We start from the raw sequence: 10,962 nt of genomic DNA on the forward strand, positions 1-10,962 counted from the left end.
CAATGTCCAACAATTAGGCGAGCATACCCTTTAAATCCAGAGACACACTGATCTATTCTTTGCATTGCTCAACCCTGAAATCGCTGAGAAAAATTCTACCGAAAATGATAACTCGTAGCGGAGAGGTGACTGCTACTCATGACACATTAAATAATGTTCGTTCTACAACAGCAATAAACAGCTGATGCACATGCCCTACCTTCTCAGGTTACTCCCAAACTTTCAGAGCCACCTCGGCATAGATAAAGCCTTCGCTCTTCGACGGTACAAGAGTTGCCTAATGTAATGTCAAAACTAATACGACATAAAACAGGAATAATGTATAAGGATGAAGATGCAATAATTGAGCGGAATTATGACGAAATAAACCACAGATTGATTTGACTCTTTCGGTGTACGACTCATTGACACAACAGGAGTCCCCAACATGTGCTAGCCAAAGTTTCACACCAACATACTATCTATATTATAGTCCTCACAGACAGAGACTATAGTACCGTTTAGCCTCACAGAAGATGTTTTAGCTGCATTATATAAATCACGGAATTTAACTGCTTCGTTACTTGAAATGTTACTCAAATGTCACCTAAGTGTCCAGCTGTAAAAGCAATAAAATGCACACTCTTTAATTTTGAAAATGAATTCAGTTCATTGTTGCATTATCTAAGAAAAGTTTTAGGCTATGTGATGACTACTATTCAAAACAAGCTGCATGCTTCTATGAATTATAGAAAAAAGAAGAAAAAAAACAGGAAATAACTTTTTTTTTTTTTTAAGATCCTTGTCTAATAACCTATTTGGTACCGCGACCCAGGCTCAAGTTGATGCTATTCATAGAAAAATAGAGTACTAGAGTCATTAACTGAGAAAATTTTGTATAGTTAAATGTTTATTATGGGAAACTCAACATCATTAAGTAATATGCATGCCATGCAATCTGCCTTTAATAGGCTATATTCAGCTGTAGATGTATTGAACCAAGTTGTGCGCCATTTTACTATAGACTATGGCATTAGGAAGAGAAAAAAGCTCCTACAAGCATTGTTATATTTTGACTTAGCATTGAGACACATAAGACCAGGTATACAAGATTTAAATTTGAGTCTGCAGGCTCCCCTGCAAACATACATAACTCCAACCATTATGTGAGACAAGCAGTTGTTCAGCACATTAAAGGAAGCCTAGGTTCGGCCTCCAGATCTTTTGTGCCTTGCAGTTCTTGATTTTTTAGCTTTTATATAGGGATGTAATAACTGTCCTCCAGGACAACGGCTTTGCACGATTCTCGTAATTTCTATTTCACCAAACCTTTGCGAGGAGATCCGATTGACACCTTTGATGTCTTTCGAATCGACTCCCTTTCATTTTCTGTGCAGAATAGCACTTACTTTCTTATGTATAGTGTTAATTCAAGATGTATTGCCTTCAGTGAGAACAGGAAAATATATTTTCTGCTTTCTAGTATAAAACACTGTAACAAGAATAACCATATGTTAGTTTGTCCTCCCACAGGCCCCGTCTATGAGGCTAGTAACGCAGCCTCTTGTGAATCGGCTGCTTTCTTGAAACATGAGTTAGTGATCAATCTCTGCCACACAATAGTCTTGAAAATATTTCCCCCTATGTTTATAAAAGGTCCTGGCTACTGGACTTGTTCACTTGCCTCCCCCATCACTCTGACACTCACATGCCATACCAATCCTGTTAACAGACATACTGTCAGCTAAACGGGTTGTGGTATATTGACGCTTCGGCAAGGTTCTCTTCGCAGTGCTGAGTCCATCCCCCTACAGGAGCTAACAGCTGGCTTGCAGCCCCTAAATTATGTGGTCGAGCCGGATCAGCCCTTTCAACCCGCAATCCATTGGTGGATTGTCTTCGCCATTGTCGTGATCCTGGTTCTTCTACTGGTGACGTCTGCCGTGGGGTATTCCTATGTCCTGCACTACGCACGACGCTGCCTACTTCAGACTCGAGCCAACTGCAGACATTGCAAGGCGTATCTTCTCCACCAACACCTGTGAGATCTCAGGGGCGAGATCTTCCGGAAGGGGAAGTATGTCGGGAACCAGAAAACGAACAAACAAGAGGAATAGCCATAACAGTACAGAGTAAACATCTGACAGGACAAACACTAACGAGTAGGGTGACAGATATACAACTGTGTAAACATCTCATAGGACAAACACTAACAAGGAGGGAAACAACGAGGATAAAGGAAAACAGATACCCAGAGAGGAATGAGAGATATACAACTGTGTAAACATCTGACAGGACAAACACTAACAAGAAGGGTGACATATATAACAGTGTAAACATCTCAGGTACAAAAGAGGGAAAACAACGAGGGTAAAGGAAAACAGATACCCAGACTCAGATACAGAAAACAGATACCCAGTAGGCGTGGTCAGAAAATGTGAACAACCATTGAAAAAGACTCTGACCCGTGACGTCAGTCGTGGCGACATGTTATGAGCCAATAATTTAACAGAAAAATCGCTGTGGGAGTGTCTTAAGACTGACTCACGAATAGCAGAAGTAAAACAATACAACCTAATGAGCGAGTAAACGGGTGTGACAGGAAGTATTGGCCATTGGTTATGTGGAAAATTTAGGGCGTGTCAAGGATGTAAGTCCGCCTCAAGCAAAGAAAAATGTGGCCTTGAAATCAGTGGTATGGGTAGACCGAGCTTGGTTCTCGCCTCAAGCAGACCTGCTACTCACTCAGCCGACAATGGCTGTTATGATCTTAATCGTGAGTAGAAATTCGAGAATCTAAGGGAAACCGACTGTATTGTCCTGGAGATTATAATGTAGGAGATGTGAAGTAGGATTGTGAGTGGGACAGGATTGTGATTATTTGTTTGCGATGTAAAGCAAAGGTAAAACCACTGGGTGTGGTATAATTTGGTGTTTCCATGACTTGTAGTAGATTATACTATAGGAATGTGTTATTAGGATTCTGTGAAGAGAGTACATAATGATTGTGATGTAAGCAGAGAGATACAAACCACTGCTTGTGGAACGACGAGTGTTATTATTATTGGCAACAACTGAGCACATATTGTAGTATTATGTTTAAGACATATCGTTTGTCATATGTTGCATCCATTGCTGAGTATGCCAGTGTTATGATCGTCTGAGCATAGAATATTGCGTAAGGCAATTACTTTCATTTAAATTTTAAATAAATGTATATTTTCTTTTCCCTTGTTTATCCCCGAACTCCAGTCTCCAATAACAACTTAAGCCGGATCACGCTACCAGGGATACGAGACGGTGAGATCATTTATTGAGTAATTAATGAGTGATAAAAGAGTTGATTTAATACAAGAAAAGAAGGGTCCAAAATCGCTACTTGTCCCTCGCCATCAGCTGAAGCAGTACTATTCATCGCTCACCAGTATACCAGAGGACACCATGTCGGACGCCTACGTGTTCAATTACAAAGACGGTACTCCTGGCGATGACATCTACCGCAACAACAAGACCATCATCGTTTCTTCCCTCAACTGCAGTTCCTGCTACGAAAAGAGGGGGTTTAATGGACTCCTACATGAATTATACCCGCACAGTAATCTCTACCACGAAAGAGGCCCGATCTATCAAATGAACAGGTGTCGCTGGGAAGATCGTGGTATTCCCGGTAGTCTGCATATTCGCTATCCTCCGAGTGAAAATCTTCCTTATGTGACGTGTATCCTAACCCAATATGCTCCTGGCCGCGAACCCTATAAACTAAGGATATCTTCAGACGTCAAGAGATCAAAATTTCATTCGTGGGGTGAAGGAAGACAGTTATGACAACCGTCTCCGCTAGTTTAAAGAGTCCATCACAAAACTGGTAGAATGGGTGATTAAAAGCAACATTACAAGTGTCGTCTTCCCCTACAATATTGCAAGCGCTGGAATTCTTTACGTGTTGTGGAAAGCTGACTACCAACCACATCTTCAAGAGGCTGCGGCTGAACTCCAACTGCATAATATATCGTGCGTCATCCTGGACAGATGGTGGACCTGCGATGAGCCTGAAACAAAATTAACTCTATCTGTGTCTCCCGAGCGAAACAGGAAGAGAAAACTGGTGGATACAGAGAACGACGCTGTGGCTGACGAATGAAAAAGAAAACGGGACGGTGCTGTAGTCGACGTGGATCAAAGAGACTGCATACGAAGAGATAGTGGTATGTAGTAATTCCTCGGGCGTGCGGAAGTAGCGCCATCTATTGCAGCCCACCAAAAACGTCACTTTTCTGGGGTAGCTTTACTATTTTTGAAGTACCTGCCACAGCACCCTATCCAGCCTTTACTTATTTTTTTCATTATTGTAAAATGATTTATTAATGGGATAAAGAAAAATATATTTGTTCTTATGTTTTATTAGGTATTATCTACACTATATCAATTTGTTATTTTATGAAAAATATGGTGCAGAATGCATTTGCTAATATATATATATATATATATATATATATATATATATATATATATATATATATATATATATATATATATATATATATATATATATATATATATATATATGTGTGTGTGTGTGTGTGTGTAGCAAACATATCCAGTGCTTTAAATACAAGCAAAGCATACATCATTCTATGCATGCTAGATTACTATAATACCTTTGCAACTGTGGTAACCCGGATGTCACACTGGTCCTGTGTCCCAGGGTAATGGATTCCCTAACACCACAGGCTCAAGGGCCAATGTTACAGATATGAGCACTGAGGCCACGCGCTGCTACAGCGTATGCCCCCAACCGTACCTTTACCTTTTGCAACATGCTCTTAGCTGAGCAAAAATATCATATTAACTGTACAAGTGCCAGATAATGGCAAGCATTGCATACTGCTTGACAGGGCAGAGAACAAAAGCTTCTAATCATTACAACTGAAATAAACAATGGGAGACACTCAAAGCTTGTTAACTGAACATGACCCGATTCATAACAGGCAAAACCAACAATGGTGCGTTATATACAATGAAAACTATATAAAAATGTTGCAAGGCACATCAATATAAGAGCAAAGCACCATAAAACATTCTGAAATACATGATGGAGGACATCAAGAAGGTAACACATGAGTTGTCTTAAATGGAATGCAATAACTTGGTGGTCCTGGACTGAAGGTGAATATGAGATGTAGGACATGATATGATCTCACAAGCTCTGACCTTGGTGTCAGGGTCATAAAGATATTAAGTAATTAAAGTTGGATGTAATAAAATCATTTGATATAAAACTCCTTGAAATGGCCAACCAAACAAACCACTCTCTGCCCCCCGTCCCCCCTTTCCCCTTCAAAAAAGCATTATTTTTCACAAGGTTTATGAGGCATTAGTCAAGAATATCAACTGCCATTACATTTTGTCAAAAAAAAAAAAATCATACCTATGTGATTATGTATATCATATAAAGCAGAAAAAACATTGCATGCTGTAATACAAACAAGATTACTCCTGGAAGCCACATTAATGATGCCAGACACGTGATGATAGACACTTAGTGTGATGAAATTACAAGCTGTATTTCACATTATGAAACCAAGCCAAGTGTCACTGCAGCACATTATTAGGTAAGGCAGACACCAAAAGCTTGTTACCTGAACAAGATTAAATATAACAGGCAAAATCCACAATAAAGCATTGCATACTGATGGTTAGGGAAGAGAACAAATGCTTCCAAGCATTACACCTGAAATAAACAATGGCAGATATTCAAAGCTTGTGAGCTGAACAAGACCTGATTTATAACAGGCAAAACCAACAATGGTGCATTACATGCGATATCTGGCAAGGGATTCCTTGCATTACAATTGGAAAGTGGCAGACACCTAGAGCTTGTTAACTGAACAAGATCTGATTTATAACAGGCAAAACCAACAATGGTGTATTACATGTGATATCTGGCAAGGAAGATAAATGATTCCTTGCATTACAACTGGAAAGTGGCAGACACCCAAAGGTTGTTAATTGAACAAGATCTGATTTATAAGCCCAACAATGGTGCATTACTTGCAATATTTGGCAAAGTATATAGAAAAAAATTCTTGGCGTAACAAGAGTAATACTAAATAATGGCAAATCCCACGGAGTTTCTCTTCTTTTGACAAAGCCTGTGCTCTTTGCTGCAGGGCTGTCAGAGTCTGTTTGCTCCAGCCAACATGTACTGAAATAACCCTAAGTCATGAGTGAAGTGTTGAAACTGAAGGCAAGTGAAATACTGTGCTTAGAAATCTATTAGCATTTGGACTTTGATAGTATAAGGCCAGAGCAAACCTCCTCTCTTGTAACCCATATCTTCTACTAGGCTTAGATCTTAGCATCTTGCAGCATGTTGAACCTGACCTCAGAAAAAATCCATCCCTATTGGATCTAAAAAATTGCTGGCTCTGAGCAAAAACTGCCCAGGAGTTGTAACAGCCTGGGCTTTGAGCTGCCTTGCCTCCCGGTGCAGACGACAGACTGTTTTGTGCAGCAATTTTCACTTTTCATGTCTGAAAATACATGTAAAAATATTTAATCACAATTAATCACAATTCTAAATAATAAAATATGTGCATGTAATTGCATTATTGTCAGTGCTATAAGGACAGTGAATCTAAGCATTGACATTATGTCTGCACGCCAGCTTCGATGGAAGGCTTCACTTAGATTGCCTGACAAGAGTAATATTTTCAGGAGAGATGGGGGAGAGGATACAACTGGAGACTCTTGACAGATATAATGTCAAGATCTACAAGCACCCATTTACCATATATATCTTTGATGTTCAGTCCATACTAAAACATTTGTCAATGTGTTGCCACACTAAAAATCAAAAAATTCCCTGTTTCTTCAATGTTAGTCATACCTAAGCCCTGCTAAACCATCCAAGTGAATCAAGAATGAGTTTTGGGCGGCAGCATGAGCCAATACTAAATGGCACCACTATAAAAAAAAAAAAATTGCCTGCATCATGATGGGCCTGGGCCGACCGCCAGGCGCCTGAAGAAAACTTACCGGCGCTATAGGCAGGTGGAAAAAAAAAAAAAAAAGGATCACATCAGAAGAATGGACAAAGGTTTGTTAGTGGCACATCAAGGTTATGCTACCTCTTCAAAGATTGGCCAGTCATGGTTTAAAGTGGAACAGGATAAATAAGAAACAGGTAGATATCTGTGGACACTACTGTTACTATCAATTGCCAGCCTATGGCAAAATTTGAACCTATGCTATCAAAAACATAAGACCCATATGCTGATCACTCGACTAATCGTAACGGTACTACACCCACAGAAACATAAAAAAAGAGTTTAAATATATCATTCAAAATTTCAACCTTTTTACATAAGTTTTTTTAAGATATGAAGCCTATTGGTGTAACAGTTAAATATTGAACTCAATTTGTATGCAGAGATGTGAAGTATGTTATTAAGCTGTAATGTTTCCAACACATTAGTTGTGATTAAAGCAACATGGAATAGTAACTAAAGAGGATAAATTATCACTGAGAACAAGAGGTTCCTTACTATATTGTGGTGAGCTTGATGGCCGAGTCGAGTTTCCTCCAACCCCATCAAGTTCACACCCTGTTGAGAGGCAATTTTTCAATCAAAGTGAAAAATGGATGCAAATAGTCACTAAAACTAGTTATTATACTTGGTGTCGCAAATTTGGGCAAAGAATTTAGGGAAGGACTCCCGGACTTGGCGTCACTGATGAGGTAAATGATCTCGTGCACTCATTAGGCTATAATATATACATTGTTATAATGTGTATTATTGTCTTGTTACTATATATTACCTACTGATAATGGAAATACATGTCAGGATTAATCATCAAATACAAGGAAAAAAGAATCATGTATGGAAATTGTGAACTTTTAAGTTAATGTAACAAACAAGGTTTATTATACACAAAAAGGTTGGATACTTCAGATGTAAAAGATTTTTGGATATAACATCACCCCCTTCCTCCATATTGGTTCTTTAAAGCAAGGGTTGACTACAGCTGATTATTATTTGCGGCAGGTTACTCGACACTTTTTTTAGTGCACACCATCCGGAAATCAATGATCATTATAAGGAATACTTCTCATGAGTAGCTACTAAAACTTGACAACCTAGAAGGATGCACCATCAGACTGCAAAGGATAGATATATTATAAGACATAGCTACATTGGTGGATCCAAAGGGGGACCCAGGCCCCCTCAATGTTCCTGAGTGATACAGGAAAACAAGCTCAAAAGCGCGCTGCGGCTAAAACAATGCTTTGGCACAAAGTCCAGGCCGTTATACCCATTGATTTAGGTCACTTCACCAGTTTTTCAAGACCAGGACTGCCGAGAATGGATAATCGGTAATGCTAATGCTCCTTCCACCCGCAAAAAGTCTGACGTCCTCCCAAAAACTCATTTCCTGGATCTGCACCCAAAGACATACCGTAACATGGTTCAAAAAAAAATGTTAAGACAATCAATATCCAATCATTTCAGGATACATAAATCAGCATCCATATGAAGGAATTCTACAACTTAAAAGTGATGTTGAGCAGGGCATCTGTTAAGTGACTTGCACAGTCTATTTTGTGAAGTCATAATTAGATTAATAACACAACAATTAACAAACACTAGATGAAGTATTCATACCAAAATCAGTACATGGAGCTGGTGCACTGCAATGGGGAGCACATTCCTGCAGCTCACCAAGAGGGTTGAATGCTGCCATGTACTTCAGGGGGGGTGGCTAAATGTCTTCACCCTTGGCCTCTTTCTTGGACTCTCCCCTTCAGCTGCCACATTCTCTTGGATGATATCGGACGTGTTCGGATCTGTTGGGATGTGGTTGTGTTAGATGTGGAATAACATACGACAGTGGAACATGGAAGGAAAGAGTAAGTCCACGCGGTAAAATACAGAAAAAATTCTTTGGATACTGAAAGGATGTACGGGGACAACTGGGTGATAAGGGAGAGAGATGCAGATTTTTATGTTAGAGAGCTAGTTACACCAATGAAGACTTAAGGCATACACATTCAGAAAGACCACAATTTTGGCTGCTAGACGGAAAGGCACTAGATGTCAAAGTGCCAGGACATTGAAGGAAGTAATAATAAGAAAAGCAATAATAATTAATGAGTGTAAATATATTTCTGATATTTTTGTTTATCTTAATACTAGTATTGGAATTTTCAAACACTAAGAATATAATAAATAAATATTGATAAATTAATGAAAATAAATACATTAATTGTACTAATACTACCACTAACAATATTAACAGCACTGCACTTAATAGACTGAGCAATAAACTGAGTCTGATATGTAACCATAATTAAACTGTCTCTGTCTGAGTGTTATGTAAAGCTTGCTCCATGCACCATGATAGGAATGGCATAGATGCATGCAGGTTGCTGAGATACTTACAGTCACCAGCCACTTGTAGATATGGCACCAAAATGTGTTGGAAGCATTGGCGGCCAACTTCCATTTATTTAATTATTATTTTCTTTAAACAAAGGATACAACTCAAGGGCAACAAAGCGTACTAGAAAAAAAGCCCCACTACCCACCGCTCCCAAACAGACAAAAGTAGAGTCTTGATACACTCTTCTTGAAGGTCAAATTATAGCCAGGAGGAAATGCAGACAATGGAAGGCTGTTCCAGAGTTTATCAGTGTAAGGGATGAAAGAGTGAAGATGCTGGTTAACTTTTGCATAAGATGTTTGGCAAGATAGATCATGCAGTAATTGACTTAAATTAGAAAAGTATAGATTTAGGAGGGCAATGGGCAGGCATTGACTTAGTAATAGGGTGGTGGGGGAATGGAATAGATTCAGCAATCACATAGTGAGTGCAGGGACGATAGCTTGTTTTAAGAGTAGACTGGATAGCTACATGGACGAGGCTGACAGGTGGTAGTGGGGAGGAATCTGGAGCTGCCGTGTGTAGGCCATTCGGCCCCGTGCCTTGGGAGGAGGGGAGGCATGCAGTTAGCAAGTTCAGAACAGTTGTCAGCGTGAAAATGATTAGAATTTCCACATTATCATTATTTATATATATCACTTACCCCGGCTGGCATCCTTCCGTAATAAATGTAGCTTCACACCAGGCTGTGTCCTCTTTATCACCACAAAGGGACATGATTTGAGGCTCCGGCTGGTAAACGTGGCGGCCGTGTAGGTGTTATGATTTTTGAACGAGGCAGCGTTGCAATCGGAGCAGAGAAAGATATTGCTGCGAATAGCGGTATAATAAACAGTATAAGTTAGACCAAGATAATTATATTCACCCACTCTTTCCCCCTACAAACCAATGACTCAATGTCTATATATCATCATTACTGATGGAAGTCAGCGTGTGTGCTAAAACAATGAGTTTGGAAGAAAAACATGATTACATAGTTTTAAAGAACGGCAGTTGGGCTACAATTCCTTGGTTCATTCCAGTATATATACAGAAAGGTTAAACACATAAAACACATCTAACCACACATGCAGAGAAAGTAATATAATTGCGGTATAATAATATAACAGTAATAGCATTACTCATGACATGCAGGCAGGCTATTATCTACCTAGTAAATATATACAGTATATATAGTTCCTACTGTTCATTTTAATATTTATCTACCTTTTTTATTTTATTTAAAATGGGAAATAACCAGACTGAAGAAAAAAAGTAGCAACATTTGCTGCTTGATCCCATGTTGCAACACTGCTGATGGGTTCTGGGGGTTGGGGGTGGGTGTCTGGAGGGGGGGAAGCGCCTGGATGTAAACAAAGCTGCTCCTGCGCCATCTGTTGCAACCGACATACACCAACACCCGCCCACGGTCTCCCATAGAGGCCCCCTCTCCTCTTCTATAGTCTCCTTGACGTGGATCCTAAATAACTATAGCTCCAGACAATTTGCCAATAATTATGTACATCACTAAATGTAAAATATGTCAAAAAATAACAATGT

The 10,962-nt window shown here is 39.4% G+C and overlaps 1 long non-coding RNA gene across 1 annotated transcript; it reads right to left on the reverse strand.

Annotated features, from left to right (window-relative positions):
• Positions 1-6,296: 6,296 nt before the first annotated feature.
• On the reverse strand, positions 6,297-10,293 carry LOC126986763 (uncharacterized). Its single transcript, XR_007739934.1, has 4 exons — positions 10,067-10,293; positions 8,646-8,827; positions 7,527-7,586; positions 6,297-6,512 (listed from the first exon to the last, which is right to left on the reverse strand). It is a non-coding gene; the product is annotated as an uncharacterized LOC126986763 (long non-coding RNA).
• Between the last annotated feature and the right edge of the window lie 669 nt (positions 10,294-10,962).

The sequence above is a fragment of the Eriocheir sinensis genome, chromosome 63, assembly GCF_024679095.1.
Source record: "Eriocheir sinensis breed Jianghai 21 chromosome 63, ASM2467909v1, whole genome shotgun sequence".
Lineage (NCBI taxonomy): Eukaryota > Metazoa > Arthropoda > Malacostraca > Decapoda > Varunidae > Eriocheir > Eriocheir sinensis.